Below are 19,603 nucleotides of genomic sequence, written 5' to 3'. Positions count from 1 at the left end.
CACGCACTAATGACAATGTCATGAAAAGTGATACCATAAAAAAATACTTTGTTATCAATTGTGGCATGAATTTGGGGAAAAAATTGCACTTTTGGAGTTAGAATAATATTTTGTGTTTTAATTTGCCGAAGTTGTTTAAAAACTTTATTAGTGAAGTTTTCTGAATCTAATTAACGTGACGCAATAATTCATGAGTTTGGCAAATATGATTTCAGTGTTTAGTTATGACTTAAAATTTTTCCAGAAGTTTCCAGTGCCGAAATTGAGCTACTGCTTGCTATGTCCGATTTTGTTTTCTGCCAATAAATGGGTAATAAATTCTTTTTTTTGAAAAAATTGATCGCGTGATGACGTTTTGCCGAATGCAAACTCAAATAAAGAAGTACCGTTTCATTGGCCTAAGAACGATAGTAGTGCGTCTTTTTGCTGCAAAAGTGATTTGCAAGTTAAACTTTTACGCCTCGATGGAATAGCAAGTTCAGGAGTTCGTTAATATGCATTTATTTTCGAAAAATATTGAGCGCGAAACATATTTATTGAACAACTGTGAAAATAAACATTGCGTCATCAGCGATCAGCTGTTTGTAAACAGACGTGGCGAAATTTTTTATCTCAAAAGTTGAGACTGTTTTTGGTCGTTTTGTCGCAAAATTATGAAGATCAAAGACAAAATCGTTTGGTAACTCGTTTTTGGAATAATATTGTAAAAGTTTGAGTTTCAATTTAACTTGGAAACATTGTCTGCCGATGACTCAGTTTTTCAGTTTACTAAGAAAAAACTTTGATTTCACTTCTAAATGTCTTTTTGTATTTTTATTACAGGCGTGCAAAGTCGCCAAAGGACACATACATACAGACAGTTGAATCATAGCTTGGATTTACTGACAGATTCTTTTCTTCGTGAATGCACCCCTACATTTATACGGTATTTGGTTTTGCTCTATAAGGACATTAAAAAAGCAATAGTTTTAGGTATCAACTTTTTTGCAAATGATCAATTACCATGATAGTGCGTTTTTTGTCATTATGAAATCTTTTTCACCAGGGGTGATAGACTAGAATGGCATACATAATTTTGTTGTTTAAAACTAGCCTGCATTGCTGTGCTGTTTATGTTTGGCCCGGAAACAAATTTTCATGGTCAAGTGTAGCTGACACTTGCCACAAAATATTCTTGAGAACTATAAGCTTGGTAAAGCCACATGTGCATTTTAAACTTTGATTTCACTTCTAAATGTCTTTTTGTAATCTTGTTACAGGTGTGCAAAGTCGCCAAAGGACACATACATACAGACAGTTGAATCATAGCTTGGATTTACTGACAGATTCTTTTCTTCGTGAATGCACCCCTACATTTATACGGTATTTGGTTTTGCTCTATAAGGACATTAAAAAAGCAATGGTTTTAGGTATCAACTTTTTTGCAAATGATCAATTACCATGATAGTGAGTTTTTTGTCATCATGGTATCTTTTTTACCAGGGGTGATAGACTAGAATGGCATACATAATTTTGTTGTTTATAACTAGCCTGCATTGCTGTGCTGTTTATGTTTGGCCCGGAAATAAATTTTCATGGTCAAGTGTAGCTGACACTTGCCACAAAATATTCTTGAGAACTATAAGCTTGGTAAAGCCACATGTGCATTTTAAACTTTGATTTCACTTCTAAATGTCTTTTTGTATTCTTATTGCAGGCGTGCAAAGTCGCCAAAGGACACATACATACAGACATTTGAATCATAGCTTGGATTTACTGACAGATTCTTTTCTTCGTGAATGCACCCCTACATTTATACGGTATTTGGTTTTGCTCTATAAGGACATTAAAAAAGCAATGGTTTTAGGTATCAACTTTTTTGCAAATGATCAATTACCATGATAGTGAGTTTTTTGTCATCATGAAATCTTTTTTACCAGGGGTGATAGACTAGAATGGCATACATAATTTTGTTGTTTATAACTAGCCTGCATTGCTGTGCTGTTTATGTTTGGCCCGGAAACAAATTTTCATGGTCAAGTGTAGCTGACACTTGCCACAAAATATTCTTGAGAACTATAAGCTTGGTAAAGCCACTTGTGCATTTTAAACTTTGATTTCACTTCTAAATGTCTTTTTGTAATCTTGTTACAGGCGTGCAAAGTCGCCAAAGGACACATACTTACAGACATTTGAATCATAGCTTGGATTTACTGACAGATTCTTTTCTTCGTGAATGCACCCCTACATTTATACGGTATTTGGTTTTGCTCTATAAGGACATTAAAAAAGCAATGGTTTTAGGTATAAACGTTTTTGCAAATGATCAATTACCATGATAGTGAGTTTTTTGTCATCATGAAATCTTTTTCACCAGGGGTGATACACTAGAATGGCATACATAATTTTGTTGTTTATAACTAGCCTGCATTGCTGTGCTGTTTATGTTTGGCCCGGAAACAAATTTTCATAGTCAAGTGTAGCTGACACTTGCCACAAAATATTCTTGAGAACTAAAAGCTTGGTAAAGCCACATGTGCTTTTTAAACTTTGATTTCACTTCTAAATGTCTTTTTGTATTCTTATTACAGGCGTGCAAAGTCGCCAAAGGCCACATACATACAGACATTTGAATCATAGCTTGGATTTACTGACAGATTCTTTTCTTCGTGAATGCACCCCTACATTTATACGGTATTTGGTTTTGCTCTATAAGGACATTAAAAAAGCAATGGTTTTAGGTATAAACTTTTTTGCAAATGACAGGGTTCCTGCAGGTATGGAAAACCTGGAAAAGTTATGGAATTTAAATTTGTATTTTTAAGGCCTGTAAAAGTTTTGAAAAAGGCCAACTCTTGCAAAAGTCCTTGAAAAAGTATGGAATTTGGCAACTGTTTTACCCAAAAAATGCCAGATAGGGATAGGAATATCAAATTACGTAATGTTTGTATATTCGTTGCAAGTATGGCAAATTGGCTGCATCTACCAAAGCCTCTTTACAAGTTTCACGATGGGAATAACTCGATTTGTTTCGAATAAGTTATGAAAAAAATTTTTTTTTTCTTGAAAAGTTTTGGAAAAGTCATGGAATTTGTGAACGAAAATTGTGCGGGAACCCTGAAATGATCAATTACCATGATAGTGAGTTTTTTGTCATCATAAAATTTTTTTCACCAGGGGTGATACACTAGAATGGCATACATAATTTTGTTGTTTCTAACTAGCCTGCATTGCTGTGCTGTTTATGTTTGGCCCGGAAACAAATTTTCATGGTCAAGTGTAGCTGACACTTGCCATAAAATATTCTTGAGAACTATAAGCTTGGTAAAGCCACATGTGCATTTTAAACTTTGATTTCACTTCTAAATGTCTTTTTGTATTCTCTTTACAGGCGTGCAAAGTCGCCAAAGGACACATACATGCAGACATTTGAATGATAGCTGGGATTTACTGACAGATTCTTTTCTTCGTGAATGCACCCCTACATTTATATGGTATTTGGTTTTGCTCTATAAGGACATTAAAAAAGCAATGGTTTTAGGTATCAACTTTTTTGCAAATGATCAATTACCATGATAGTGAGTTTTTTGTCATCATGAAATCTTTTTCACCAGGGGTGATAGACTAGAATGGCATACATAATTTTGTGGTTTAAAACTAGCCTGCATTGCTGTGCTGTTTATGTTTGGCCCGGAAACAAATTTTCATGGTCAAGTGTAGCTGACACTTGCCCCAAAATATTCTTGAGAACTATAAGCTTGGTAAAGTCACATGTGCATTTTAAACTTTGATTTCACTTCTAAATGTCTTTTTGTATTCTTATTACAGGCGTGCAAAGTCGCCAAAAGGCCACATACATACAGACATTTGAATCATAGCTTGGATTTACTGACATATTCTTTTCTTCGTGAATGCACCCCCACATTTATACGGTATTTGGTTTTGCTCTATAAGGACATTAAAAAAGCAATGGTTTTAGGCATAAACTTTTTTGCAAATGATCAATTACCATGATAGTGAGTTTTTTGTCATCATGAAATCTTTTTTACCAGGGGTGATACACTAGAATGGCATACATAATTTTGTTGTTTATAACTAGCCTGCATTGCTGTGCTGTTTATGTTTGGCCCGGAAATAAATTTTCATGGTCAAGTGTAGCTGACACTTGCCACAAAATATTCTTGAGAACTATAAGCTTGGTTAAGCCACATGTGCATTTTAAACTTTGATTTCACTTCTAAATGTCTTTTTGTATTCTTATTACAGGCGTGCAAAGTAGCCGGAGGACACATACATACAGACATTTCAATCATAGCTTGGATTTACTGACAGATTCTTTTTTTCGTGAATGCACCCCTACATTTATACGGTATTTGGTTTTGCTCTATAAGGACATTAAAAAAGCAATAGTTTTAGGTATCAACTTTTTTGCAAATGATCAATTACCATGATAGTGAGTTTTTTGTCATCATGAAATCTTTTTTACCAGGGGTGATAGACTAGAATGGCATACATAATTTTGTTGTTTATAAATAGCCTGCATTGCTGTGCTGTTTATGTTTGGCCCGGAAACAAATTTTCATGGTCAAGTGTAGCTGACACTTGCCACAAAATATTCTTGAGAACTATAAGCTTGGTAAAGCCACATGTGCATTTTAAACTTTGATTTCACTTCTAAATGTCTTTTTGTAATCTTGTTACAGGCGTGCAAAGTCGCCAAAGGACACATACATACAGACATTTGAATCATAGCTTGGATTTACTGACAGATTCTTTTGTTCGTGAATGCACCCCTACATTTATACGGTATTTGGTTTTGCTCTATAAGGACATTAAAAAAGCAATGGTTTTAGGTATAAACTTTTTTGCAAATGATCAATTACCATGATAGTGAGTTTTTTGTCATCATGAAATCTTTTTCACCAGGGGTGATAGACTAGAATGGCATACATAATTTTGTTGTTTCTAACTAGCCTGCATTGCTGTGCTGTTTATGTTTGGCCCGGAAACAAATTTTCATGGTCAAGTGTAGCTGACACTTGCCACAAAATATTCTTGAGAACTATAAGCTTGGTAAAGCCACATGTGCATTTTAAACTTTGATTTCACTTCTAAATGTCTTTTTGTATTCTTATTACAGGCGTGCAAAGTCGCCAAAGGACGCATACATAGAGACATTTGAATCATAGCTTGGATTTACTGACAGATTCTTTTCTTCGTGAATGCACCCCTACATTTATACGGTATTTGGTTTTGCTCTATAAGGACATTAAAAAAGCAATGGTTTTAGGTATAAACTTTTTTGCAAATGACAGGGTTCCTGCAGGTATGGAAAACCTGGAAAAGTTATGGAATTTAAATTTGTATTTTTAAGGCCTGTAAAAGTTTTGAAAAAGGCCAACTCTTGCAAAAGTCCTTGAAAAAGTATGGAATTTGGCAACTGTTTTACCCAAAAAATGCCAGATAGGGATAGGAATATCAAATTACGTAATGTTTGTATATTCGTTGCAAGTATGGCAAATTGGCTGCATCTACCAAAGCCTCTTTATAAGTTTCACGATGGGAATAACTCGATTTGTTTCGAATAAGTTATGAAAAAAATTTTTTTTTCCTTGAAAAGTTTTGGAAAAGTCATGGAATTTGTGAACGAAAATTGTGCGGGAACCCTGAAATGATCAATTACCATGATAGTGAGTTTTTTGTCATCATAAAATCTTTTCCACCAGGGGTGATACACTAGAATGGCATACATAATTTTGTTGTTTATAACTAGCCTGCATTGCTGTGCTGTTTATGTTTGGCCCGGAAACAAATTTTCATGGTCAAGTGTAGCTGACACTTGCCATAAAATATTCTTGAGAACTATAAGCTTGGTAAAGCCACATGTGCATTTTAAACTTTGATTTCACTTCTAAATGTCTTTTTGTATTCTCTTTACAGGCGTGCAAAGTCGCCAAAGGACACATACATGCAGACATTTGAATGATAGCTGGGATTTACTGACAGATTCTTTTGTTCGTGAATGCACCCCTACATTTATATGGTATTTGGTTTTGCTCTATAAGGACATTAAAAAAGCAATGGTTTTAGGTATCAACTTTTTTGCAAATGATCAATTACCATGATAGTGAGTTTTTTGTCATCATGAAATCTTTTTCACCAGGGGTGACAGACTAGAATGGCATACATAATTTTGTGGTTTATAACTAGCCTGCATTGCTGTGCTGTTTATGTTTGGCCCGGAAACAAATTTTCATGGTCAAGTGTAGCTGACACTTGCCCCAAAATATTCTTCAGAACTATCAGCTTGGTAAAGTCACATGTGCATTTTAAACTTTGATTTCACTTCTAAATGTCTTTTTGTAATCTTGTTACAGGCGTGCAAAGTCGCCAAAAGGCACATACATACAGACATTTGAATCATAGCTTGGATTTACTGACAGATTCTTTTCTTCGTGAATGCACCCTTACATTTATACGGTATTTGGTTTTGCTCTATACGGACATTAAAAAAGCAATGGTTTTAGGTATCAACTTTTTTGCAAATGATCAATTACCATGGTAGTGAGTTTTTTGTCATCGTGAAATCTTTTTTACCAGGGGTGATAGACTAGAATGGCATACATAATTTTGTTGTTTATAACTAGCCTGCATTGCTGTGCTGTTTATGTTTGGCCCGGAAACAAATTTTCATGGTCAAGTGTAGCTGACACTTGCCACAAAATATTCTTGAGAACTATAAGCTTGGTAAAGCCACATGTGCATTTTAAACTTTGATTTCACTTCTAAATGTCTTTTTGTAATCTTGTTACAGGCGTGCAAAGTCGCCAAAGGACACATACATACAGACATTTGAATCATAGCTTGGATTTACTGACAGATTCTTTTGTTCGTGAATGCACCCCTACATTTATACGGTATTTGGTTTTGCTCTATAAGGACATTAAAAAAGCAATGGTTTTAGGTATAAACTTTTTTGCAAATGATCAATTACCATGATAGTGAGTTTTTTGTCATCATGAAATCTTTTTCACCAGGGGTGATAGACTAGAATGGCATACATAATTTTGTTGTTTCTAACTAGCCTGCATTGCTGTGCTGTTTATGTTTGGCCCGGAAACAAATTTTCATGGTCAAGTGTAGCTGACACTTGCCACAAAATATTCTTGAGAACTATAAGCTTGGTAAAGCCACATGTGCATTTTAAACTTTGATTTCACTTCTAAATGTCTTTTTGTATTCTTATTACAGGCGTGCAAAGTAGCCGAAGGATACATATGCTAAACCCAGGGGTTCCACATCTTTTCTTCGCTGTAAGTTTTCAAAGCTGTGTAATTGAAACCCGTCATAAAACATACTTTCAGATTTGCACTCTTTAAGCCACATGTGAGTATAGTACTGGGATTGTGTCTTTCCGTTTTTCATTTCTGGGTTATGTGTTGGTCTCAGAAGGTAACATTTGATAAGACATCTTACATTCAAATTCCAGCCGTTATTTTTATGTTTTGATTCAAACAGGCTTACTTATGTGGATACAAACCCCTATCCTTTCAGCACCAATTGTTGTTTCTACTTTGTATTTGTAGCCTAATTGCTGTATATGTTCATTAGTGTGTCCCTTGATTTCACAAACCTGCCTGCTTGAAAACATTTGACATTGCATCGCTTCAGACAGTAAGGTTGCTGAAATAGTTTTAATAGAAGGTGTGTTTTGTAGAAGGCATGCTTTCAGTAAATGAAATGTCATTTTTTAGTCGATACTATTTTGTATGTTTTCGCCTGTGTTCAAAATCTGTTGCATGTTTTTGGCGTGAATAAAGTTTCTTCTAGATTGATCAGTGGTGTTTTGCATTTTGTAAAGTATCTCTTGATTATGTTTACGTTGTTTCTTGAGAAGGCAGATAGAGATTGATTTAAACATAGAACAAAAGGAGTCCATAAAATCACATGAAACCGTTGAGATTTGTCAAAAATGTTTGTTTACAAGCTTTTTGTGGAAATTTGGTCACGCACTAATGACAATGTCATGAAAAGTGATACCATAAAAAAATACTTTGTTATCAATTGTGGCATGAATTTGGGGAAAAAATTGCACTTTTGGAGTTAGAATAATATTTTGTGTTTTAATTTGCCGAAGTTGTTTAAAAACTTTATTAGTGAAGTTTTCTGAATCTAATTAACGTGACGCAATAATTCATGAGTTTGGCAAATATGATTTCAGTGTTTAGTTATGACTTAAAATTTTTCCAGAAGTTTCCAGTGCCGAAATTGAGCTACTGCTTGCTATGTCCGATTTTGTTTTCTGCCAATCAATGGGTAATAAATTCTTTTTTTTGAAAAAATTGATCGCGTGATGACGTTTTGCCGAATGCAAACTCAAATAAAGAAGTACCGTTTCATTGGCCTAAGAACGATAGTAGTGCGTCTTTTTGCTGCAAAAGTGATTTGCAAGTTAAACTTTTACGCCTCGATGGAATAGCAAGTTCAGGAGTTCGTTAATATGCATTTATTTTCGAAAAATATTGAGCGCGAAACATATTTATTGAACAACTGTGAAAATAAACATTGCGTCATCAGCGATCAGCTGTTTGTAAACAGACGTGGCGAAATTTTTTATCTCAAAAGTTGAGACTGTTTTTGGTCGTTTTGTCGCAAAATTATGAAGATCAAAGACAAAATCGTTTGGTAACTCGTTTTTGGAATAATATTGTAAAAGTTTGAGTTTCAATTTAACTTGGAAACATTGTCTGCCGATGACTCAGTTTTTCAGTTTACTAAGAAAAAACTTTGATTTCACTTCTAAATGTCTTTTTGTATTTTTATTACAGGCGTGCAAAGTCGCCAAAGGACACATACTTACAGACATTTGAATCATAGCTTGGATTTACTGACAGATTCTTTTCTTCGTGAATGCACCCCTACATTTATACGGTATTTGGTTTTGCTCTATAAGGACATTAAAAAAGCAATGGTTTTAGGTATAAACGTTTTTGCAAATGATCAATTACCATGATAGTGAGTTTTTTGTTATCATGAAATCTTTTTCACCAGGGGTGATAGACTAGAATGGCATACATAATTTTGTTGTTTATAACTAGCCTGCATTGCTGTGCTGTTTATGTTTGGCCCGGAAACAAATTTTCATAGTCAAGTGTAGCTGACACTTGCCACAAAATATTCTTGAGAACTAAAAGCTTGGTAAAGCCACATGTGCTTTTTAAACTTTGATTTCACTTCTAAATGTCTTTTTGTATTCTTATTACAGGCGTGCAAAGTCGCCAAAGGACGCATACATAGAGACATTTGAATCATAGCTTGGATTTACTGACAGATTCTTTTCTTCGTGAATGCACCCCTACATTTATACGGTATTTGGTTTTGCTCTATAAGGACATTAAAAAAGCAATGGTTTTAGGTATAAACTTTTTTGCAAATGACAGGGTTCCTGCAGGTATGGAAAACCTGGAAAAGTTATGGAATTTAAATTTGTATTTTTAAGGCCTGTAAAAGTTTTGAAAAAGGCCAACTCTTGCAAAAGTCCTTGAAAAAGTATGGAATTTGGCAACTGTTTTACCCAAAAAATGCCAGATAGGGATAGGAATATCAAATTACGTAATGTTTGTATATTCGTTGCAAGTATGGCAAATTGGCTGCATCTACCAAAGCCTCTTTATAAGTTTCACGATGGGAATAACTCGATTTGTTTCGAATAAGTTATGAAAAAATTTTTTTTTTCCTTGAAAAGTTTTGGAAAAGTCATGGAATTTGTGAACGAAAATTGTGCGGGAACCCTGAAATGATCAATTACCATGATAGTGAGTTTTTTGTCATCATAAAATCTTTTCCACCAGGGGTGATACACTAGAATGGCATACATAATTTTGTTGTTTATAACTAGCCTGCATTGCTGTGCTGTTTATGTTTGGCCCGGAAACAAATTTTCATGGTCAAGTGTAGCTGACACTTGCCATAAAATATTCTTGAGAACTATAAGCTTGGTAAAGCCACATGTGCATTTTAAACTTTGATTTCACTTCTAAATGTCTTTTTGTATTCTCTTTACAGGCGTGCAAAGTCGCCAAAGGACACATACATGCAGACATTTGAATGATAGCTGGGATTTACTGACAGATTCTTTTCTTCGTGAATGCACCCCTACATTTATATGGTATTTGGTTTTGCTCTATAAGGACATTAAAAAAGCAATGGTTTTAGGTATCAACTTTTTTGCAAATGATCAATTACCATGATAGTGAGTTTTTTGTCATCATGAAATCTTTTTCACCAGGGGTGATAGACTAGAATGGCATACATAATTTTGTGGTTTATAACTAGCCTGCATTGCTGTGCTGTTTATGTTTGGCCCGGAAACAAATTTTCATGGTCAAGTGTAGCTGACACTTGCCCCAAAATATTCTTCAGAACTATAAGCTTGGTAAAGTCACATGTGCATTTTAAACTTTGATTTCACTTCTAAATGTCTTTTTGTATTCTTATTACAGGCGTGCAAAGTCGCCAAAAGGCACATACATACAGACATTTGAATCATAGCTTGGATTTACTGACAGATTCTTTTCTTCGTGAATGCACCCTTACATTTATACGGTATTTGGTTTTGCTCTATACGGACATTAAAAAAGCAATGGTTTTAGGTATCAACTTTTTTGCAAATGATCAATTACCATGGTAGTGAGTTTTTTGTCATCGTGAAATCTTTTTTACCAGGGGTGATAGACTAGAATGGCATACATAATTTTGTTGTTTATAACTAGCCTGCATTGCTGTGCTGTTTATGTTTGGCCCGGAAACAAATTTTCATGGTCAAGTGTAGCTGACACTTGCCACAAAATATTCTTGAGAACTATAAGCTTGGTAAAGCCACATGTGCATTTTAAACTTTGATTTCACTTCTAAATGTCTTTTTGTAATCTTGTTACAGGCGTGCAAAGTCGCCAAAGGACACATACATACAGACATTTGAATCATAGCTTGGATTTACTGACAGATTCTTTTCTTCGTGAATGCACCCCTACATTTATACGGTATTTGGTTTTGCTCTATAAGGACATTAAAAAAGCAATGGTTTTAGGTATAAACTTTTTTGCAAATGACAGGGTTCCTGCAGGTATGGAAAACCTGGAAAAGTTATGGAATTTAAATTTGTATTTTTAAGGCCTGTAAAAGTTTTGAAAAAGGCCAACTCTCGCAAAAGTCCTTGAAAAAGTATGGAATTTGGCAACTGTTTTACCCAAAAAATGCCAGATAGGGATAGGAATATCAAATTACGTAATGTTTGTATATTCGTTGCAAGTATGGCAAATTGGCTGCATCTACCAAAGCCTCTTTACAAGTTTCACGATGGGAATAACTCGATTTGTTTCGAATAAGTTATGAAAAAAATTTTTTTTTCCTTGAAAAGTTTTGGAAAAGTCATGGAATTTGTGAACGAAAATTGTGCGGGAACCCTGAAATGATCAATTACCATGATAGTGAGTTTTTTGTCATCATAAAATCTTTTCCACCAGGGGTGATACACTAGAATGGCATACATAATTTTGTTGTTTATAACTAGCCTGCATTGCTGTGCTGTTTATGTTTGGCCCGGAAACAAATTTTCATGGTCAAGTGTAGCTGACACTTGCCATAAAATATTCTTGAGAACTATAAGCTTGGTAAAGCCACATGTGCATTTTAAACTTTGATTTCACTTCTAAATGTCTTTTTGTATTCTCTTTACAGGCGTGCAAAGTCGCCAAAAGACACATACATGCAGACATTTGAATGATAGCTTGGATTTACTGACAGATTCTTTTCTTCGTGAATGCACCCTTACATTTGTACGGTATTTGGTTTTGCTCTATAAGGACATTAAAAAAGCAATGATTTGAGGGATCAACTTTTTTTGCAAATGATCAATTACCATGATAGTGAGTTTTTTGTCATCATGAAATCTTTTTCACCAGGGGTGATAGACTAGAATGGCATACATAATTTTGTTGTTTATAACTAGCCTGCATTGCTGTGCTGTTTATATTTGGCCCGGAAACAAATTTTCATGGTCAAGTGTAGCTGACACTTGCCACAAAATATTCTTGAGAACTATAAGCTTGGTAAAGCCACTTGTGCATTTTAAACTTTGATTTCACTTCTAAATGTCTTTTTGTATTCTTATTACAGGCGTGCAAAGTAGCCGAAGGATACATATGCTAAACCCAGGGCTTCCACATCTTTTCTTCGCTGTAAGTTTTCAAAGTTGTGTAATTGAAACCCGTCATAAAACATACTTTCAGATTTGCACTGTTTAAGCCACATGTGAGTATAGTACTGGGATTGTGTCTTTCCGTTTTTCATTTCTGGGTTATGTGTTGATCTCAGAAGGTAACATTTGATAAGACATCTTACATTCCAATTCCAGCCGTTATTTTTATGTTTTGATTCAAACAGGCTTACTTATGTGGATACAAACCCCTATCCTTTCAGCACCAATTGTTGTTTCTACTTTGTATTTGTAGCCTAATTGCTGTATATGTTCATTAGTGTGTCCCTTGATTTCACAAACCTGCCTGCTTGAAAACATTTGACATTGCATCGCTTCAGACAGTAAGGTTGCTGAAATAGTTTTAATAGAAGTTGTGTTTTGTAGAAGGCATGCTTTCAGTAAATGAAATGTCATTTTTTAGTCGATACTATTTTGTATGTTTTCGCCTGTGTTCAAAATCTGTTGCATGTTTTTGGCGTGAATAAAGTTTCTTCTAGATTGATCACTGGTGTTTTGCATTTTGTAAAGTATCTCTTGATTATGTTTGCGTTGTTTCTTGAGAAGGCAGATAGAGATTGATTTAAACATAGAACAAAAGGAGTCCATAAAATCACATGAAACCGTTGAGATTTGTCAAAAATGTTTGTTTACAAGCTTTTTGTGGAAATTTGGTCACGCACTAATGACAATGTCATGAAAAGTGATACCATAAAAAAATACTTTGTTATCAATTGTGGCATGAATTTGGGGAAAAAATTGCACTTTTGGAGTTAGAATAATATTTTGTGTTTTAATTTGCCGAAGTTGTTTAAAAACTTTATTAGTGAAGTTTTCTGAATCTAATTAACGTGACGCAATAATTCATGAGTTTGGCAAATATGATTTCAGTGTTTAGTTATGACTTAAAATTTTTCCAGAAGTTTCCAGTGCCGAAATTGAGCTACTGGTTGCTATGCCCGATTTTGTTTTCTGCCAATAAATGGGTAATAAATTCTTTTTTTTGAAAAAATTGATCGCGTGATGACGTTTTGCCGAATGCAAACTCAAATAAAGAAGTACCGTTTCATTGGCCTAAGAACGATAGTAGTGCGTCTTTTTGCTGCAAAAGTGATTTGCAAGTTAAACTTTTACGCCTCGATGGAATAGCAAGTTCAGGAGTTCGTTAATATGCATTTATTTTCGAAAAATATTGAGCGCGAAACATATTTATTGAACAACTGTGAAAATAAACATTGCGTCATCAGCGATCAGCTGTTTGTAAACAGACGTGGCGAAACTTTTTATCTTAAAAGTTGAGACTGTTTTTGGTCGTTTTGTCGCAAAATTATGAAGATCAAAGACAAAATCGTTTTGTAACTCGTTTTTGGAATAATATTCTAAAAGTTTGAGTTTCAATTTAACTTCGAAACATTGTCTGCCGATGACTCAGTTTTTCAGTTTACTAAGAAAAAACTTTGATTTCACTTCTAAATGTCTTTTTGTATTTTTATTACAGGCGTGCAAAGTCGCCAAAGGACACATACTTACAGACATTTGAATCATAGCTTGGATTTACTGACAGATTCTTTTCTTCGTGAATGCACCCCTACATTTATACGGTATTTGGTTTTGCTCTATAAGGACATTAAAAAAGCAATGATTTGAGGGATCAACTTTTTTTGCAAATGATCAATTACCATGATAGTGAGTTTTTTGTCATCATGAAATCTTTTTTACCAGGGGTGATAGACTAGAATGGCAAACATAATTTTGTTGTTTATAACTAGCCTGCATTGCTGTGCTGTTTATATTTGGCCCGGAAACAAATTTTCATGGTCAAGTGTAGCTGACACTTGCCACAAAATATTCTTGAGAACTATAAGCTTGGTAAAGCCACATGTGCATTTTAAACTTTGATTTCACTTCTAAATGTCTTTTTGTATTCTTATTACAGGCGTGCAAAGTCGCCAAAAAGGCACATACATACAGACATTTGAATCATAGCTTGGATTTACTGACATATTATTTTCTTCGTGAATGCACCCCTACATTTATACGGTATTTGGTTTTGCTCTATAAGGACATTAAAAAAGCAATGGTTTTAGGCATAAACTTTTTTGCAAATGATCAATTACCATGATAGTGAGTTTTTTGTCATCATGAAATCTTTTTTACCAGGGGTGATACACTAGAATGACATACATAATTTTGTTGTTTATAACTAGCCTGCATTGCTGTGCTGTTTATGTTTGGCCCGGAAACAAATTTTCATGGTCAAGTGTAGCTGACACTTGCCACAAAATATTCTTGAGAACTATAAGCTTGGTAAAGCCACTTGTGCATTTTAAACTTTGATTTCACTTCTAAATGTCTTTTTGTAATCTTGTTACAGGCGTGCAAAGTCGCCAAAGGACACATACATACAGACATTTGAATCATAGCTTGGATTTACTGACAGATTCTTTTCTTCGTGAATGCACCCCTACATTTATACAGTATTTGGTTTTGCTCTATAAGGACATTAAAAAAGGAATGGTTTTAGGTATCAACTTTTTTGCAAATGATCAATTACCATGATAGTGAGTTTTTTGTCATCATGGTATCTTTTTTACCAGGGGTGATAGACTAGAATGGCATACATAATTTTGTTGTTTATAACTAGCCTGCATTGCTGTGCTGTTTATGTTTGGCCCGGAAACAAATTTTCATGGTCAAGTGTAGCTGACACTTGCCACAAAATATTCTTGAGAACTATAAGCTTGGTAAAGTCACATGTGCATTTTAAACTTTGATTTCACTTCTAAATGTCTTTTTGTAATCTTGTTACAGGCGTGCAAAGTCGCCAAAGGACACATACATACAGACATTTGAATCATAGCTTGGATTTACTGACAGATTCTTTTCTTCATGAATGCACCCCTACATTTATACGGTATTTGGTTTTGCTCTATAAGGACATTAAAAAAGCAATGGTTTTAGGTATAAACTTTTTTGCAAATGATCAATTACCATGATAGTGAGTTTTTTGTCATCGTGACATCTTTTTAACCAGGGGTGATAGACTAGAATGGCATACATAATTTTGTTGTTTATAACTAGTCTGCATTGCTGTGCTGTTTATGTTTGGCCCGGAAACAAATTTTCATGGTCAAGTGTAGCTGACACTTGCCACAAAATATTCTTGAGAACTATAAGCTTGGTAAAGCCACATGTGCATTTTAAACTTTGATTTCACTTCTAAATGTCTTTTTGTAATCTTGTTACAGGCGTGCAAAGTCGCCAAAGGACACATACATACAGACATTTGAATCATAGCTTGGATTTACTGACAGATTCTTTTGTTCGTGAATGCACCCCTACATTTATACGGTATTTGGTTTTGCTCTATAAGGACATTAAAAAAGCAATGGTTTTAGGTATAAACTTTTTTGCAAATGATCAATTACCATGATAGTGAGTTTTTTGTCATCATGAAATCTTTTTCACCAGGGGTGATAGACTAGAATGGCATACATAATTTTGTTGTTTCTAACTAGCCTGCATTGCTGTGCTGTTTATGTTTGGCCCGGAAACAAATTTTCATGGTCAAGTGTAGCTGACACTTGCCACAAAATATTCTTGAGAACTATAAGCTTGGTAAAGCCACATGTGCATTTTAAACTTTGATTTCACTTCTAAATGTCTTTTTGTATTCTTATTACAGGCGTGCAAAGTAGCCGAAGGATACATATGCTAAACCCAGGGGTTCCACATCTTTTCTTCGCTGTAAGTTTTCAAAGCTGTGTAATTGAAACCCGTCATAAAACATACTTTCAGATTTGCACTCTTTAAGCCACATGTGAGTATAGTACTGGGATTGTGTCTTTCCGTTTTTCATTTCTGGGTTATGTGTTGGTCTCAGAAGGTAACATTTGATAAGACATCCTACATTGAAATTCCAGCCGTTATTTTTATGTTTTGATTCAAACAGGCTTACTTATGTGGATACAAACCCCTATCCTTTCAGCACCAATTGTTGTTTCTACTTTGTATTTGTAGCCTAATTGCTGTATATGTTCATTAGTGTGTCCCTTGATTTCACAAACCTGCCTGCTTGAAAACATTTGACATTGCATCGCTTCAGACAGTAAGGTTGCTGAAATAGTTTTAATAGAAGGTGTGTTTTGTAGAAGGCATGCTTTCAGTAAATGAAATGTCATTTTTTAGTCGATACTATTTTGTATGTTTTCGCCTGTGTTCAAAATCTGTTGCATGTTTTTGGCATGAATAAAGTTTCTTCTAGATTGATCAGTGGTGTTTTGCATTTTGTAAAGTATCTCTTGATTATGTTTACGTTGTTTCTTGAGAAGGCAGATAGAGATTGATTTAAACATAGAACAAAAGGAGTCCATAAAATCACATGAAACCGTTGAGATTTGTCAAAAATGTTTGTTTACAAGCTTTTTGTGGAAATTTGGTCACGCACTAATGACAATGTCATGAAAAGTGATACCATAAAAAAATACTTTGTTATCAATTGTGGCATGAATTTGGGGAAAAAATTGCACTTTTGGAGTTAGAATAATATTTTGTGTTTTAATTTGCCGAAGTTGTTTAAAAACTTTATTAGTGAAGTTTTCTGAATCTAATTAACGTGACGCAATAATTCATGAGTTTGGCAAATATGATTTCAGTGTTTAGTTATGACTTAAAATTTTTCCAGAAGTTTCCAGTGCCGAAATTGAGCTACTGCTTGCTATGTCCGATTTTGTTTTCTGCCAATCAATGGGTAATAAATTCTTTTTTTTGAAAAAATTGATCGCGTGATGACGTTTTGCCGAATGCAAACTCAAATAAAGAAGTACCGTTTCATTGGCCTAAGAACGATAGTAGTGCGTCTTTTTGCTGCAAAAGTGATTTGCAAGTTAAACTTTTACGCCTCGATGGAATAGCAAGTTCAGGAGTTCGTTAATATGCATTTATGTTCGAAAAATATTGAGCGCGAAACATATTTATTGAACAACTGTGAAAATAAACATTGCGTCATCAGCGATCAGCTGTTTGTAAACAGACGTGGCGAAATTTTTTATCTCAAAAGTTGAGACTGTTTTTGGTCGTTTTGTCGCAAAATTATGAAGATCAAAGACAAAATCGTTTGGTAACTCGTTTTTGGAATAATATTGTAAAAGTTTGAGTTTCAATTTAACTTGGAAACATTGTCTGCCGATGACTCAGTTTTTCAGTTTACTAAGAAAAAACTTTGATTTCACTTCTAAATGTCTTTTTGTATTTTTATTACAGGCGTGCAAAGTCGCCAAAGGACACATACTTACAGACATTTGAATCATAGCTTGGATTTACTGACAGATTCTTTTCTTCGTGAATGCACCCCTACATTTATACGGTATTTGGTTTTGCTCTATAAGGACATTAAAAAAGCAATGGTTTTAGGTATAAACGTTTTTGCAAATGATCAATTACCATGATAGTGAGTTTTTTGTTATCATGAAATCTTTTTCACCAGGGGTGATAGACTAGAATGGCATACATAATTTTGTTGTTTATAACTAGCCTGCATTGCTGTGCTGTTTATGTTTGGCCCGGAAACAAATTTTCATAGTCAAGTGTAGCTGACACTTGCCACAAAATATTCTTGAGAACTAAAAGCTTGGTAAAGCCACATGTGCTTTTTAAACTTTGATTTCACTTCTAAATGTCTTTTTGTATTCTTATTACAGGCGTGCAAAGTCGCCAAAGGACGCATACATAGAGACATTTGAATCATAGCTTGGATTTACTGACAGATTCTTTTCTTCGTGAATGCACCCCTACATTTATACGGTATTTGGTTTTGCTCTATAAGGACATTAAAAAAGCAATGGTTTTAGGTATAAACTTTTTTGCAAATGACAGGGTTCCTGCAGGTATGGAAAACCTGGAAAAGTTATGGAATTTAAATTTGTATTTTTAAGGCCTGTAAAAGTTTTGAAAAAGGCCAACTCTCGCAAAAGTCCTTGAAAAAGTATGGAATTTGGCAACTGTTTTACCCAAAAAATGCCAGATAGGGATAGGAATATCAAATTACGTAATGTTTGTATATTCGTTGCAAGTATGGCAAATTGGCTGCATCTACCAAAGCCTCTTTACAAGTTTCACGATGGGAATAACTCGATTTGTTTTGAATAAGTTATGAAAAAAATTTTTTTTTCCTTGAAAAGTTTTGGAAAAGTCATGGAATTTGTGAACGAAAATTGTGCGGGAACCCTGAAATGATCAATTACCATGATAGTGAGTTTTTTGTCATCATAAAATCTTTTCCACCAGGGGTGATACACTAGAATGGCATACATAATTTTGTTGTTTATAACTAGCCTGCATTGCTGTGCTGTTTATGTTTGGCCCGGAAACAAATTTTCATGGTCAAGTGTAGCTGACACTTGCCATAAAATATTCTTGAGAACTATAAGCTTGGTAAAGCCACATGTGCATTTTAAACTTTGATTTCACTTCTAAATGTCTTTTTGTATTCTCTTTACAGGCGTGCAAAGTCGCCAAAAGACACATACATGCAGACATTTGAATGATAGCTTGGATTTACTGACAGATTCTTTTCTTCGTGAATGCACCCCTACATTTATATGGTATTTGGTTTTGCTCTATAAGGACATTAAAAAAGCAATGGTTTTAGGTATCAACTTTTTTGCAAATGATCAATTACCATGGTAGTGAGTTTTTTGTCATCGTGAAATCTTTTTTACCAGGGGTGATAGACTAGAATGGCATACATAATTTTGTTGTTTATAACTAGCCTGCATTGCTGTGCTGTTTATGTTTGGCCCGGAAACAAATTTTCATGGTCAAGTGTAGCTGACACTTGCCACAAAATATTCTTGAGAACTATAAGCTTGGTAAAGCCACATGTGCTTTTTAAACTTTGATTTCACTTCCAAATGTCTTTTTGTATTCTTATTACAGGCGTGCAAAGTCGCCAAAGGACACATACATACAGACATTTGAATCATAGCTTGGATTTACTGACAGATTCTTTTCTTCGTGAATGCACCCTTACATTTGTACGGTATTTGGTTTTGCTCTATAAGGACATTAAAAAAGCAATGATTTGAGGGATCAACTTTTTTTGCAAATGATCAATTACCATGATAGTGAGTTTTTTGTCATCATGAAATCTTTTTCACCAGGGGTGATAGACTAGAATGGCATACATAATTTTGTTGTTTATAACTAGCCTGCATTGCTGTGCTGTTTATATTTGGCCCGGAAACAAATTTTCATGGTCAAGTGTAGCTGACACTTGCCACAAAATATTCTTGAGAACTATAAGCTTGGTAAAGCCACTTGTGCATTTTAAACTTTGATTTCACTTCTAAATGTCTTTTTGTATTCTTA

The 19,603-nt window shown here is 34.5% G+C and overlaps 2 long non-coding RNA genes across 2 annotated transcripts in view; both read left to right on the top strand.

The window, feature by feature from the left end:
* The window catches only part of LOC145234030 (uncharacterized), a 26,283-nt gene extending 6,680 nt beyond the window's left edge, over positions 1-19,603 (top strand). The window contains exons 6-8 of the long non-coding RNA XR_013861252.1: positions 3,808-3,911; positions 14,172-15,149; positions 18,735-19,603. This is a non-coding gene — a long non-coding RNA (uncharacterized LOC145234030). The remainder of the gene's footprint in view (positions 1-3,807; positions 3,912-14,171; positions 15,150-18,734) is intronic.
* On the top strand, positions 6,478-9,008 carry LOC145234031 (uncharacterized). Its single transcript, XR_013861253.1, has 3 exons — positions 6,478-6,896; positions 7,231-8,295; positions 8,808-9,008. It is a non-coding gene; the product is annotated as an uncharacterized LOC145234031 (long non-coding RNA).

This window comes from Phallusia mammillata, chromosome 6, assembly GCF_965637545.1.
Source record: "Phallusia mammillata chromosome 6, kaPhaMamm4.hap1.1, whole genome shotgun sequence".
In the NCBI taxonomy this organism is placed as follows: domain Eukaryota; kingdom Metazoa; phylum Chordata; class Ascidiacea; order Phlebobranchia; family Ascidiidae; genus Phallusia; species Phallusia mammillata.
This window is presented reverse-complemented; position numbering and strand designations above follow the sequence as displayed.